A 16,573-nucleotide genomic window follows, 5' to 3' on the forward strand; every position below is an offset into this window, starting at 1 on the left:
TTCAAGGAATTTCAGGTCTGCCGAAAGGTGCCTTAGGTAGCCTACCTCTATTTTAACCAAAGAAGAAGTTCAAATGGCTTCACTCTCCTGTCTCTCTTTTTGGGATATTAAAATATAGGTAAATAATTTAATTTCCATTGGTTTCTTTCAGAAATGTTTTCAAAAACTTTTTGTGCCAGTGTTTGTTTCCATTCATGGTGAACAGTAGCTTGGGAGGGGAATCTTTCTCATTCCTTATTTTCAGGACTAAACCACAAAAGACTAACCTCTAAGGACATATTAAACACAAGAAATATCAAAACACAGAATTGAATTACGCCCATATAATAATCACATTTACTTATCCAACAGGAAAATCACAGGATTTTTTTTTTCTTTTTTAGCATTTGATAGAACATGGTTAAAATTCCATGCGATTGGTTCAAGAACTTCACTTGCACATCACTTTCTTCAGCACTTGTTTTATTTTTAAAATAGTTACATGCACTGTTTTAAGCATCCTCCTCAATGGGTTGAGCCAATTCTGGTTAGATCCTACAGGTATCCACATACCACGATATGAAGAATTTTATAGATCAAAATCATAGCAATAGCACTTAGACTTATATACCGCTTCACAGTGCTTTACAGCGCTCTCTTGGTGGTTTACAGAGTCAGCATATTGACCCCAACAATCTGGGTCCTCATTTTACCCACCTTGGAAGGATGAAAGGCTGAGTCAACCTTGAGCCTGATGAGATTTGAACTGCAAATTGCAGGCAGCAAGAAGTCAGCAGAAGTAGCCCGCGGTAGTGCACTCTTAACCACTGTGCCACCGCAGTTTTTTCTTTAAAAGCCCTTGCAAACCAGCTGAAAGCACTTGTAGGAACTATAGCCTAAGTGCAACATACTCTTAGCATTAAATGCTGTAGCACAGAAGTTGCAGAAGAAGCACATTTTGGACTAATCTTTAAAGACAACCTCATACAGGTAGTCTTAACAATTGTTCATTTAGTGATCGTTGAAAGTTAAAACCACTGAAAAAAGTGCTGACCTTTGCAGCATCCCCATGATCATGTGATCAAAATTCAGATGCTTGGCAACTGGTTCATATTTATGACTGTTGCCATGTCCCAAGGACATGTGATCACCTTTTGTGACCTGACAAGCAAAGTCAATGAAGCTAGATTGACTTAACAACTGGGTTACTAATTTATCAACTGCAGTGATTCACTTAACGACTGAGGCAAAAAAGATCGTAGAACAGGACAAAACTCGCTTAACAGTCTCAGTTAACAACAGAAATCTTGGGCTCAATTGTGGTTGTAAGTCTAGGACTACCTGTAGAGTAGTCCAGCAGGGTTGTAATAAGGGCATGGGACAAAGTCTTTCACCAGATAAGGTCACAAATGTGAAATTCAACATATTAACAGAATTGGAAGGGACCTTGTAAGTCTTCTAGTCCAACCCCCCTTGTGTGGCCTTTGAGTGCTTTGGAAAATAGCTTGACCCTCTCCTCTCTGTGGCAGCCCCTCAAATATTGGAACACTGCTATCATGTCTCCCCTGGTCCTAGATTAACCATCCCGAGTACATGCAACTGTTCATTGTATATTTTAGCCTCCTACTCAAGCAGAGCTATAAGTTCAGAAGGACCCTCAAATTGTGAGCCTATTTCTGGATGGATGCCTACCCATCCAGAAATAATACTGATTACATGAAAGAATTCCAAAGTGCAAGCAAGATTAAGGTCTTGCTTCATTTCAGCATCAGGATAGGAATTTGAAGGATCTCCCATACAATCAGCAGTACCATTGTTAGACTGGGTAACGTGGAGTGTATGACACCACACTTCAAGTTTTGTGATGACTTCTAGCAGAGTTGTATATAATTGCTGGGAGTTGGACAGCAGATACAGTGTTGTTGCTATTTGGAGGAATAGAAGACAAAGGGCTGATCGCTGTAGTATTCAACAAGATAGATGCTACCAAGCTACCTTATCTTCCCACACCAATTGAAATAGTCTACTGAGGAAAGAGAAAACAGTTCCTCCAGTCTCCCTCCCTGTAGGCAATCTAGGAAGATAGCATTGAATACCACAGAAAACAGCATGAGAGGCACACTACCTATCTAGCTCCTGATAAAGGTAATCGATTACAGCAGCCAGTGCCATCTCAGTCCCACACTAAGGGTTGAACCGGGGTGAAATTCAGCAGGTTCTGACAGGTTCTGGAGAACCGGTTGCGGAAATTTTGAGCAATTTGGAGAACTAGCAAATACCACCTCTGGCTGGCCAAAATGGAAATTTTGCAATATCCTTCCCCCAGGAGTGGGGTGGGAATGGAGATTTTGCAGTATCCTTCTCCTGCCACGCCCGCCACACCCACCAAGCCACGCCCACAGAGCCAGTAGTAAAAAAATTTGAATTCCACCACTGGGTTGAACCCTGCCTGAATGTGTCCAAGACAATCCACAAACTAGAGTGCTCTTTTGCAACTACCACCTCAACTTTCCTACAAGATAGCCCATTCCGATGCTGATTCTGGGACATACTCCTATACTTTAACTTGGAGAACAGTGCAAACACGTCATAAACCACCTACACCATTGTGAAAAGGCAAGTGATGAGACTGCCATTTCAAATTGCTTATCTTGAAGTGCATCTATGCAAGAATTTAAAAAAAAAAATACCAATCTTGCAATGATTGACAGCTGCATATTTAGCAAAGATGCACATTAAAAATGCTTTTGAAAAAGCCAACATATTTGAGTTCCTTATAAATCCCTTTCCACAAGCAGAGGCCGAAGAAAACATGATACAGTTTTAAAAGCAGTTTTATCATTAGACTAGAAAAACTAGCTCATCATTACAACGCAGCTGCAAAATCTGAAGAACCATGATATAAAATAGGAGGAAGGGGGATTAGGTTCACCTCCTTGAGTTATTTAAAAATTGAATAAAGGTGAGATATAAATAGAAGATGGAATATAGCTGGTGAAATAGTGCCTGGAGAATAACAGGAATGCATCAAGTGGGTATGAAGTCCCATTTCCAAATAAAATGGTATTGATAAAATGCATGCCCGTTGATAAAACACATACCTAATGGTAAATTGGCATGCCCTATTCTTGGAGCTGTTAAGAGACAGTTTGAGTAACTCATTCTTTACCTTGAAACTGGGGCAGGACTGAACAACCTTCAGTTGGAGGGCTGGTTAATATGAATTGTCCTTTTTCAGTCCTTCAGATATCTTCTCTAAAGCAAGAGACATGGCCAGCCTAAAACAGGTTAGCCATGGTTTCTCTACCCATTAATCTGGTTCCATTTGAAAGCCAAAGGTTCTATTTTTCTTCATAGAATTTGCGACCTGCTTGGTTTCAAAAGTATGTCATTTGAAATATGATTGGATTGAGCAATACAGTGAATCCTTGGCTTGAAGTCATTTGAGCCATGTGGGTCGTATATTTTTGAGGTTCCGTTTATCTTCATTTCCTCTTCCCGTCATAGTGAACTGACATGTTTGAGGGTTGTGAGCCTCAACAGAAGATACCTAATTGGTTTTTAAGAAGGTAAGAAGTCCCCTGGTGGTTAAGCTCTTCCATTATTCTGCAGCTGCTTGATGAAGGAGGAAGATATACAACCCCGTGCCAAGGGCATTTCTGGTCCAGATGTTTCCCAACCTGAGAGAATATTATAATTGAATATTTAGGTATAAGTTTAGGACTAATGTGTATACAGAAAGCAATCTGGCTGGATTTTTTTTGCAATGGATTGTTTTCCCAATGTTCACTTTCATTGAACTAAAGGGGAAAAAATCTTGTATCAGAGGCTCAAGATTCCTAGTGTAGTGAAAATGAAAAAAAAAAAAAATTAGACCTATTGGGATTTTATTTCAATACGGCAAAGCATTTTTAGACCTTCAGCTAATCAGAGAGCATTGTTAACTGAATCATGGAGGTCTGTGATTATTTCCTATGATTCTTTTTATGTTGCTTTCGTTTAATCCAAACTAACCAAATAGGCTGTGGAACTGAAGTTTGCTCTACCATAATTAGGAAGTAAAATAGAAGCTAATACTGTGAATACCAGGCAATGATCAAATTCCTGTAGATTTTTCTAAACCAGAAATTCCTGCAAATAGAAAACAAAAGGAAAAAACTGGGCAATACAACTCTCTGATATACTTACTTTTTTACTTGCAGGGAAATATTTGAACAAGGAAAATATTTAAAAACAGTATCTGCCACCCAGAGGATGAAGTGATCTTACCTATCTTGTCACCTTGTGATCCTGTCACTCAGAATAAAACATTGCAATCTCTGAGGAAAGAAGCCCAACATTTCCCCTTTTGGTTAAAATGTTTTGTGTTGTTTTTTTTTTACTTCAAAAAACAGAGAGAAAACAAAGATTTTAAAGTCAGTAGTAACTCTTTCTAAAGTTGTTTTTAAGTTCCTTGTAAATATTTTTCTTTCATATAACCAAGGATTTTAAAGTCAGTAGTAACTCTTTCTAAAGTTGTTTTTAAGTTCCTTGTAAATATTTTTCTTTCATATAACCAAGGATTGTAACTGACTACTGTATAAATGGCTAACGGTCATTTGAAAATACAACAGGGTGCTGAATATTTATATCGAGCAGCTCTGAAAAAGTCTCATATTTGCAGAAAACTAGAATTAAGGGCTAAATGCGGCCTAAAATGAACGGTCTGCTATCCACCTACCCAGCAATCTCTCTTCCCACTGCTGAGATGAAGTGCTAACATGTTGTAGAAATCATTGTCAGTGTGAGCTTTATTTATTTATTCTATTTGTGCATGGTCAAATCAATAAAGAATCGTAACATTTTACCGCAATCCAGTAAAAACGTGCAACCAGTTAAAAAAATCTGCAGTAAACATTGCTAAAATCAAAATTGTAACCAGTAGAAAATGCTGATGTTCGTCCATCATGTTCGAAGAGGACTTTGACATCTAACAGATTTTGGGCTGTCCACGATGTATCCGCAAGTGGCTGGTAAGGCCTATACAGGCATGAAATGTTCTGCCACATGTTGGGCAGATGTATGGGCACCATTGTTGCAGCATTTGCAGCTCTGGTTTTGCAGAGTGTGTTGTGACTTGTCCTCCCACCTCTCCTCAGCCTCAGCCCTCCCGTCTCCAACCGGGCCTTTTATCAGACTCCAAGTCTGATAATGAAGATGAACTGCCTGTCATGACTTCAGCCCCTGGCTCTGGCCCCATGCCCAGAGAGGATTCAAGGAGTGAAAGGAGAAGTCCAATAAAACTCACTCATACAGCATGTGTTCCTTTGGCTCAGCCTTCAGAGCAGGAAGCCAGCCAGGTAGTGGAATTACCCGGGCCTACTCCTTCTGACCCCTCCCTTTCCCAGACGCTGACAGCAGATCCAGCTGAAGACAATTCAGAGTGGGTGGACCCTCGCTTCCAGAGATCTGAGAGGCGACGCCAGCAGAAGGATGGGTGGGGCAGGCCTGGATAAATGCTGAGTCATGGAGCCACACCCCACAGCCTATATAAAGGATCTGCTTTTGGCATTCCAACCTTGAGTCAAGCAAAGTCTTATCTAGTTTGCTGATATTGGACCCTATTGCTGAAGTCACAACTTGGACTCCTGCTTGTCTTGATAACCTTGAAGGAACTTGGCAAGCTTCAGAGGCTTCGTTGCCAAGTTTGTTACGGACTTCCTTGACTCGTTCGTCGGAGTGGGGGTGGGACACGACAGAGTGCTCGCTTCTCTTGTGCTATGGTTGTTCTTTGGTCCTCAGATGTCTGGCAGTCTTGGTGGATCAGCATGTGCCATGTGATCGAACTTGTGCCAGGGTTTCCCAGGAGGTGGTGTCGCTATCCAGGGACTTGAAGGAGTCTTTCAATGTGTCTTTGTATCACTTCCTTTGTCCCCCATGCAATCACTTTCCTTGAGACAGCTCACCATAGAGGAGCTGTTTAGGAATGCGGTGGTCTGGCATCCTTGCAACATGGCCTGCCCAGCGTGTCTGGGCTTTCATCACCACGATGTGAACTGATGGCAGACCTTCTCTGGAGAGGACTTCTGTGTCTGGCATCTTGTCCTGCCACTGGATCCTCAGAATTCTACGGAGGAAGGTTGTGTGGAATTGTTCAATTGCCTAGCATGCCTCCTGTATACAGTCCAAGTCTCACTGGTATACATCAGGGTAGTTAGCACTACGGCTCGATAGACTTTGAGGTTTTTATTTATTTATATTGTCGAGTAAATATTAGATAATATATATAAGTATAAGCATGAATTGAATACATAAAGTGTAGCAAGGCTTATTCCACAGCGGTCCCACACATTGGTTAGGAGTCTGCCAAATTGTCAACAGCAGTGGCATCTCCCCTTCATTTCCTAGTCGTACCTCATCCAATTGCAATGATCTAATCCACATTGATTTTACTGAAGATACTATCATAAGGGCACTACAAAAACTGAAGCCATCTTTATCTGTTGGTCCTGATTGAATATGTGCCTTCTTTCTTAAAAAGCTTTCCTCTGCCATAGCTGAACCTCTAAGCACCATCTATGACGTATCTTTTAGAATGGGCTACTTTCCTGGCATATGGTCATTAGCAACAGTCAAACCTATCTTCAAAAAAGGTGACCCTGGCCTTGTTGAGAATTATAGACCACTCTCTCTTTGTTGTGTCATGTGTAAAGTCATGGAATCCATTATAAACCAATCCATCACCCTCGACTTAGTGACAAATAACCTACTCTCTGATAAACAATTTGGTTTCAGGAAAAATTTGTCATGTAATCTGCAACTCATACACTGCAAAAACATCTGGACTTCTCAACTCAACCAGGGCAAAGCAATAGATGCAATTTACGTAGACTTCTGTAAAGCCTTTGATTCAGTAGTGCATGACAAATTACTTCTGAAACTCAAATCTTATGGCATTTCTGGACCCCTACATAATTGGATAGCTGTGTTCCTGTCAAACAGGCAACAAGTGGTCAAAATAGGCAACACCCTATCAAATCCTGCACCTGTTAACAGTGATGTTCCCCAAGGCAGCATTCTAAGTCCAACACTCTGCTTTATATCAATGACCTTTTTGATCAAATTATAAGCAGCGGTGTCCTCTTTGCTGATGATGTTAAACTATTCAACACCACAGACAACTCTGCTCCCCTTCAAAATGACCTTGAATGGTCAAACAACTGGCAACTCCAAATCTCTGCTAACAAATTGGCAATAGAAATAAGAACATCAAATATTTGCTGTCTGGAAACGATCTAAAAGTTGACCCACACTGTTACGGACCTAGGAGTACTCATTTCAAAAGATCTAAGTCCCAGAGCTCACTGTAATAACATTGCAAAAAAGGCATTAAGAGTTGTAAATCTTATTTTACGAAGTCTTCTCTTTGGTAACGCTATACTCCAAACTAGGCATATAAAACCTTTGCCAGATCTATACTTGAATACTGCTCACCTGCCTGGAACCCTCACTGTATGTCAGACATCATTACATTAGCGGGGGGTCCAGAGATATTTTACTAGAAGAGTACTCAAATGATTCAGTAGTGCATGACACTCAGCTGTACTTTTCCACCCCGGACCACCCCAGTGAAGCTGTCGAAGTGCTGTCCCGGTGTCTGGAGGCCGTACGGGTCTGGATGGGGAGAAACAGACTCAAGCTCAATCCCTCCAAGACGGAGTGGCTGTGGATGCCGGCACCCCGGTACAGTCAGCTGCAGCCGCAGCTGGCTGTGGGGGGCGAGTTATTGGCCCCAACGGAGAGGGTGCGCAATTTGGGTGTCCTCTTGGATGGGCGGCTGTCATTTGACGACCATTTGGCGGCCGTCTCCAAGAGGGCCTTCCACCAAGTACGCTTGGTGCGCCAGTTGCGCCCCTTCCTTGACCGGGATGCCTTATGCACAGTCACTCATGCCCTTGTCACTTCCCACTTGGACTATTGCAATGCTCTCTACATGGGGCTGCCCTTGAAGTGCACCCGGAGGCTGCAGTTAGTCCAGAATGCAGCTGCTGGTAATAGTGGAGCAACTTGTTGCTCCCATGTAACACCAATCCTGCGCAGTTTGCACTGGCTTCCTGTGGTCTTCGGTGCGCTTCAAGATTTTGGTTACCACCTTTAAAGCGCTCCATGGCTTAGGACCCGGTACTTACGGGACCGCCTGCTGTTACCTTATGCCTCCCATCGACCAGACGCTCACACAGAGAGGGCCTTCTCCGGTGCCGTCCGCCAAGCAATGTCGGTTGGCGGCCCCAGGAAGGGCCTTCTCTGTTGGAGCTCCTACGCTTTGGAATGAACTTCCCCCTGGCTTACGTCAAGTGCCTGATCTTCGGACCTTTCGCCGTGAGCTGAAAATGCACCTATTTATTCAAGCGGGACTGGACTGAAATTTTACTGGGGTTATTTATATTTTAAGATTTAAATTTGTTTTAAAATTTGGGCCACATTATAATATGTTTTTTTAACTTTCTCTTAATGTTTATATATTGAATTTTATTTGGCTGTACACCGCCCTGAGTCCTTCGGGAGAAGGGCGGTATAAAAATCGAAATAAATAAATAAATCTTCTGCTCGAAATAAAATTCCCATACCACCAGGCTTGAAATTTTAGATCTAAGATAGCCTCGAACTACATCGTCTATATTCTGACCTATGCTTAGTTCATAAGACTATTTACCAAAACGTTCTACCTGTAAATGAGTACTTTAATTTCAATCATAATACACAAGGGCCATCAATAGATTTAAACTCAATGTAATTCGCTCTAATCTTAATTTTAGGAAATATGACTTCTGCAATAGAGTAGTAAATGTCTCGAACACTCTACCTGATCCTGTTGTTAGTCTCTCTAATCCCCATACCTTTCACCGTAAACTGTCTACTGTGGACCTTTCATGTTTCTTAAGAAGTCCCTAAGGGGGCATGCATAAGCACACCAGCATGCCTACAGTCCCTGTCCTACTGTTCCCAATTATATGTAATCGCTCTGTGTTTATGGCTATGTTTTGCCTATTTATATCCATTTTTTGTGCCCAATTTTTTCATGTGTCCATGTCTATGTCTATACTGTTAGTTGTTTCCTTGTTCTTCCTTGTTGACAAATAAATAATACATAAATACATAAATAAATGTAGAGCTTGCCTTGGCAATTCTGCAGTTGACCTCAGTGTCAATTGTCACTGCACAGGAAAGGGTGCTGCCAAGGTATGTAAATTTGGCTCCTTGGTTCTCCGAGGAGCTGAGGGAGATGAAACGCCGGAGAAGACGCCTAGAGAGCACCTGGAGGTCTAGTTGTTCCGAGGCTGATCGAACACTAGTGAAGTCTTTTACTAAGACCTATCTAGTGGCAATGAGGGAGGCGAAGCGTTTTTATGTTTCCACCCTCATTGCATCGGCAGATAACCGCCCGGCCGCCCTGTTTCGGGTAGTCCGTTCTCTCCTTCATCAGGAGGGACGGGATGACCCCTTACAGGGACGTGCCGAGGAGTTTAACGGTTATCTATACGATAAAATCGTTCAGCTCCGGAATAGTCTGGACCAAAATTGCGATGATCCAAGCGGGATGACGGAGCCTCATCTTGTTGAGGTTATTTGGGATGAGTTTGATTCTGTGGCTCCCGAGGACGTGGACAGGTTGCTGGGGAGGTTGCATGCAACCACATGTTTACTGGACCCATGTCCCTCCTGGTTAGTACTGGCTACTCAGGAGGTGACACGAGGCTGGCTCCAGGGAATTATAAATGCTTCTTTGATGGAAGGGGTTTTCCCCGCCGCCTTGAAAGAGGCGGTGGTGAGACCCCTCCTCAAGAAGCCTTCCCTGGATCCAGCTATTTTGGGTAATTACCGTCCAGTCTCCAACCTTCGCTTTGTGGCGAAGGTTGTAGAGAGTGTGGTTGCATGGCAGCTTCCCCAGTACCTGGAGGAAACCGCCTATCTAGACCTGCTCCAGTCCGGTTTCCGCCCAGGCATAGTACAGAGCCAGCTTTGGCCGGGTTGGTGGATGACTTCTGGAGGGCCAGGGATAGGGGTTATTCCTCTACCCTGGTCCTATTAGATCTCTCAGCGGCGTTCGATACCATCGACCATGGTATCTTGCTGCACTGGTTGGAGGGCTTGGGAGTGGGAGGCACCGCTTATCGGTGGTTCTCTCCCATCTCTCCGATCGGTCGAGACGGTGTTGACAGGGGGCAGAGATCGACCGAGGCGCCTCACTTGTGGGTGCCGCAGGGGTCGATTCTCTCGCCTCCTGTTCAACATCTACATGAAGCCGCTGGGTGAGGTCATCAGTGGTTTCGGGTGAGTTATCATCTGTACGCTGATGATACGCAGCTGTACTTTTCCACCCCGGATCACCCCAACGGCTGTCAAGTGCTGTCCCGGTGTCTGGAAGCCGACGGGCCTGGATGGGGAGAAACAGACCCAGGCTCAATACCTCCAAGACGGAGTGGCTGTGGATGCCGGCACCCCGGTACAGCCAGCTGCAGCCGCAGCTGGCTGTTGGGGGCGAGTTATTGGCCCCAATGGAAAGGGGGCGCAACTTGGGCGTCCTCCTGGGTGGGGGGGTGGCGTTTGGCGGTCATTTGGGGGCCGGCTCCAGGAGGGCTTTTACCACGCTTGGTCCGCCAGTTGCGCCCCTTCCTTGACCGGGATGCCTTATGCACGGTCACTCACGCTCTTGTCACTTCCCGTTTGGATTATTGCAATGCTCTCTACATGGGGCTGCCCTTGAAGTGCACCCGGAGGCTGCAGTTAGTCCAGAATGCAGCTGCGTGGGTAATAGTGGGAGCAACTCGTTGCTCCCATGTAACACCAATCCTGCGCGGCTTGCACTGGCTGCCTGTAGTCTTTCGGGTGCGCTTTAAGATTTTGGTCACCACCTTTAAAGCGCTCCATGGCTTAGGGCCCGGGTACTTACGGGACCGCCTGCTGTTACCTTATGCCGCCCACCGACCCGTACGCTCACACAGAGAGGGTCTTCTCAGGGTGCCGTCCGCCAAGCAATGTCGGTTGGCGGCCCCCAGGGGCAGGGCCTTCTCTGTGGGAGCTCCTACACTCTGGAACGAACTTCCCCCTGGATTACGTCAAGTTCCTGATCTTCGGACCTTCCGCCGTGAGCTGAAAACACACTTATTTATTCAAGCGGGACTGGCCTAATATTTTTTAAATTTTTTAATTGGGGTTTTATCATTTTGGGGTTTGAAATTTTAAATTTTAATTTTTTTAATATTGGCCATTTCTTCTAATTTGCTCGGTTTTAAATTGTTGTCTTAACTGTATTTTTTCATGTTTTTTACCTTTTGGCTGTACACCGCCCTGAGTCCTTCGGGAGAAGGGCGGTATAAAAATTTAATAAAACTAAAACTAAACTAAACTAAATTGGTCCACTGCTTGCAGTTTTGTCCCTTCACTGTGATGGTGGCCTCTTGATGTTGGGCTTTTGGAGTTGGCTGATGCATCACTTCTGTCTTCTTTATGTTACTGAGGAGGCAAGTTGTCACATGCTGCTGTGAATTTGTCCAAACTGGCTTGCATTTCCTGCCCTGATCCAGCATTCAGGGCACAGTCGTCAGCAAAGAGGAGGTCACGTAGCACAGTCTCCTTTATCTTGGTAACAGCCTGGAGTCTTCTCAGGTTGAACAATTTCCCTTCGGTCCTGTATCTCCGGCTAATTCCCAAGGAACTGTTCTGGAAGCCATCTGACAGCATGGCTGAAAACATTATGTTGAAAAAGGTCAGTGCCAACACGCATTCTTGCTTGACACTGTTTGTAACAGGAAAGGCCTCTGAAGCTTCTCCATCATCCAGAATACGAGCCATCATACCATTGTGGAACTAACATACCATCAGGATGAATCTATCAGGCACCCAAACTTCAACATGATGTGCCACAGACTTTTGCAACTTAGAGTGTCAAAAGCCTTAGTGAGATCCATGAAGGTGGTATACAATTAACAATTCTGCTCTTGACACTTCTCTTGGAGCTGTTGGGCTGCAAAAATCATGTCCACAGTGCCACGCTCTTTACGGAAACCACACTGTGTCTCGGGTAATAAACCCTGTTCCAGGTGCTCAGGCGGTTCAGCAACACTCGTGCAAGGATCTTGCCTGTGATGGAAAGCAATGATATTCCTCTATGATTATCACAGACTTGTCGATTCTCTTTTCTCTTGTAGAGGTGTATGTTGGATGCATCTTTCAGTTCCTGAGGAATGGATCCTTGATTCCAGAAAGACTGGAACAGCTGAGTTAGTTTATCGACAAGCACTGCACTGCCATCCTTATAAACTTCGTCTGGGATCACATCAGATCCTGGGGTTTTGCCACTGGACAGCTGGCTGATGGCCTATAGGGTTTCAGTCTTTGATGGTGGGGCGTCGAGGCTGTGGTTGATATCCACCTAGGGCATTCTGTCAATTGCCTCATTATTGATGGAAGATGGGCGGTTCAATATGGGTTGGAAGTGCTCATAACAACAGCAAATAACATGTCAGAATTACAAAATACAAGTCAACCCCAACTGTTAAGGGGGAATTTTAAAATGGCAGCAATTCGCAGTCTGCAAAAAAGGCCCATCTTAAACAGCTGCTGGAACGTAGCATAGTGTGAGTTTTAGGTCCAAGGGGAGGCTAATTATTTAAATTTACCAGTCACCCAACTCCAATGGACTCTATTCTATCGATCTGGTAAAGCAATTGAGAAACAGCATCCCTTGCCTTGTAAAAGTTGAGGCAGATGTTTAGCCCAGAAAGGGCTGGTTTAGAGGAGAATTTATGCAGAGGCTACAATAGGAATGGAAGAAAAAGCAGACATAAACAATAAAGAAACAAGAGGAGATCAATTTGAAGCTTGCATCATAAATAGTGATGCAGCTCAGTTGGCAAGAAACCTGGGGGAAAATCTTATAAATTAATTTAATTAGATGCCACTATAATGAATACATTAAGTGAGGAATTTCTCTGATGGTTTCCAAGATTCTGTTCTAATCCCAGACTAGCATGAAAGATACTTTCCTGAAATCAGGGTCTTGCTTCCTTGATCTGGCCCAGCAACATAGAGTTTCACATCAGGTGGGTGAATTGCCAGTCTAACTTGTTCTTATGGATTTTGCCTCCAAATGCTGCCAGTTACTTGACTTCTGACCAAACAAAGGAGCGATAAAGCATTGGGAAGCGTATATCCAATTGCATTACACTGAGCTGCAAGAGAAATAATAACTGTAACCCTGGTATAGCCATGGATGACTTAAAGTTGACCCACCTATGGATTGGGAATGAGATGAAAACACGGTCATGACACCAAGGCAGAAAATATTACCAGTGTATGTTAGTGCCATGATCAGAAAAGCCCTATATACATTTGGTGATTTGTCTGAAGGAACACCCAAGTTACAAAAAATTATCCTATTGTGAGACAAGAACAGTTAACTAGTAGGTCCTCAGAACAGAATGGGACAACTTGCCGCAGCCAACTCACCATGGTCAACTCGCCACGGCCAATTCACCATGGAACAACTCACCATGGATAACTCGCTGCAGGACAATTCAACAATCCAATTTAATTATTTAAAGCAATTAAAACATGATTTTAATTTTGGTCATTCACATTTCATTTTGTCCCTCCTTTGGCATCCTTTCTTTAATTATTTTATTCTACTATTTCTTCAATATTAACCCTTGTCCCATGGGGACTTGTCCCATAGCAAATTGGCAGGGGCAAATTGTAGAAGATTACTATTAGGTGAGCAGTAATAGTAAGCAACTATATTTAATGGTTAAGTTTTGATTGCGTCATCATTCAAAATTTATTGGCCAAATGACAAGGTAATTGCTTCTATGTGTGAAGCTTTTGAAAAGTCCTGCAGCAAAGCCTTGATTAGAAGTCGAAAAACGCTTTTACTTCTTTTCTTCCTGTTAAAATTGTCGGCCATCAGAAAACAACGCAAAAGGAGGGATTATGCTTTGCAAATGGCTCCACCCATTTCCTTCATTATTTCACACTTTGCTAATGCTTTCATGGAATGATTTATTATGCTCAGCAGGAATTAAAGCCATGTTTCTTGATTTTTAAAATCTCTAAGGAGATTTTTAAATAGTTAATTGTATTGGAGGTATTGGGTGAGAAATAGTATAAATAAACTGCGGCACCTAATTGGCAGAGTGCAATTCAGAGATATTAAAGCATTAAATAACCCCCTCCCTCTTCAATTGGAAGGAACGGCTTGGCATGAAATCAGAGTTATCTGAAGCATTATTTGTTCCCTGATTTTGAAATTCTGGCAGGCATCCTGCCCTGTTTCCCCAAGACTGCTTCTGAAATCACTCTCTTTATGTTTCTCCACAGGAGATAACCATGAATCACTATTCAAAGCTGCTTCATGGTATTTATCACATTATGTACATCTGTAATTTCATCAGGGTATTATGAATGCCATAAGGCTGCCAAAAGCAGAGAGAGGGACACACCTTAAATGCCATCCTGTCACTCACATTAGAGCAAAACGACAGCCAACACTTTAATTCTATCATCTCTGATTGCTGAATCTGGATTTGATTTACATCATTGTAGGCACTTTCACTCTGTTTACTAACAGTTCATTTCCAAGCATCAACCAGGCCATTCCAACACCCTGCCATCTAAGATTAAGTGTATTCAGCTCTATCTTGATATGCAGAAACAACAGGCTGGATTATATTCTCAACCCACAGCTGGGTTGCAAATGTTAAATACTGTGCCTCTGTGGAAAGAATTATCAAGAAAGAATGTTTTGTTGGAGAGAGAAAAATAAGCACACCCTTGATATTAGTCATTTCTGATCTACTCAACCTAGACCTTGTTACATGGTGCAGTCTGCTATGTCTAGTAGAAGATAGTGATAATCTCATCTCCAAGACAAATGGCATTAAATGCTGACAAAGGTGAGTTTGTGTTGGGCTGCGTAACTTATGCCATGTCAAATGTTGCTGAACATCTCCCAGGAGAGCTAGGAGGCATAGCAATAGTGAGGGATTGTGGGAGCTGTAATGGAACAACATAATGCAAACACCTGTCAGTTTAACAAATAAATGTTCAGACAAAATGAAATTGGGCATAAGGAGGGAAACAGAGTTATCTCTAAAGCAGTGAAGAGCCAGATATGTATGTTTGCAGGAGGAGCATATGGAAGCTAGTACCTGATTGGCAGAGAGTGGCCGGTGGAGGGAAGACTGGGCAATGGGCAGGATAGCATTTGGCTGAATGGCTGGGATCACAGCAAAACAAGCAGCAGGCATAGGGAGAGGAAGAGCAGGGTTTGTGTGTAAAATCCACTTCATATGTGTGTGACATGAAATCAAGTTGAAAAGCTGTTTTTTGTGGATTTGCTCACAGATAAGAGATGAATACAGGATGAAGAGATATCTCTTTAGTCCTATAGAAAAGTGATGGTGAACCTTTTCACACGGAAACATCACATGCACGCTTATTAGGGCTGCGCTCGGGAAAAGCCAATCTTCCGTGTTCTAGAGCACATGTGTGCCCGATGATCAGCTGGCCGGCACGCATGCGCAGGCCAGTTTTGAGCACTGCCGTGCACGCAAACTTCTAGGTTCTGGCGCAGATGCGCACCCGACAATCAGCTGGCTGACATGCATATGCACACCAGTTTTTGGCACTGCCATGCGTGCGAAGGACAGCTGATCATCGTGTGTACGTGTGCACCAGAAACCTGCAAGACAAACAGGCAAGGCTGCACATGCCAGGTGACATGGCTTCGTGTGCCACTTTGGCCACATGTGCCATAGGTTCGCCACCAGTTATAGGAGTTGAAGAGTTATTAAATTTATATCTATATATCTATATCTATATCTGCATATCTATATCTATATCTATCTATCTATCTATCTATCTATCTATCTATCATCTATCTATCTATCTATCTATAATCACAAGCAAGACACAGGAACATTAATGTCCTCCTAATCATACTCCTCAATCAGTAGTCTTTAGAAGCACAAAGCCTTTGGTCCTTAAAATGGCTTCTAATCGCTTTATGATCCAAGTCTGTATACAATTCTGTTTTGTGTTGTGGCTGGTTTTGTTAAAGCTATCTCTCTTGGAGGCGCTCATCACCTCATGTGGCAATGACTTAATACCATAATAAAAATAGGTTTAAATCAATAGCAAGAAACCATATTGCATATAACAGTATGTCAATTAAAACATCAGAAGCAGGGCAGGGAATAGCAGAAGTTAGAATTTTTCAGTCGCTTCTCATGCTGAGATATTTTCTGCTCTGATTATTATGTTCTCAGTGGTAAGTGCTGTAGCATAGATCCCAAAACGCTAGGATTAGCCACGAAGGTGGTCCGAGAATGAAGTAAGCAATGAAGCCATTCCTTACCATATTGAAAAGGTTGCTTTTGTTTGCAGGTTTGATTTCCGCCTAATGAACTTGTCAGTTTTGGAAAAGAATTCAAAAAGCGTAATTTGCCGATCTCTCCCAAATTCAACTGTCATTCATGCTGCTACACCATGATAACTGCCCTCATCAGTGCATGTGTTAAAGGGTACCATCTGCTTCTGAAGTGCTGATAAACAATTC

This window comes from Ahaetulla prasina, chromosome 1, assembly GCF_028640845.1.
Source record: "Ahaetulla prasina isolate Xishuangbanna chromosome 1, ASM2864084v1, whole genome shotgun sequence".
In the NCBI taxonomy this organism is placed as follows: Eukaryota; Metazoa; Chordata; class Lepidosauria; order Squamata; family Colubridae; genus Ahaetulla; species Ahaetulla prasina.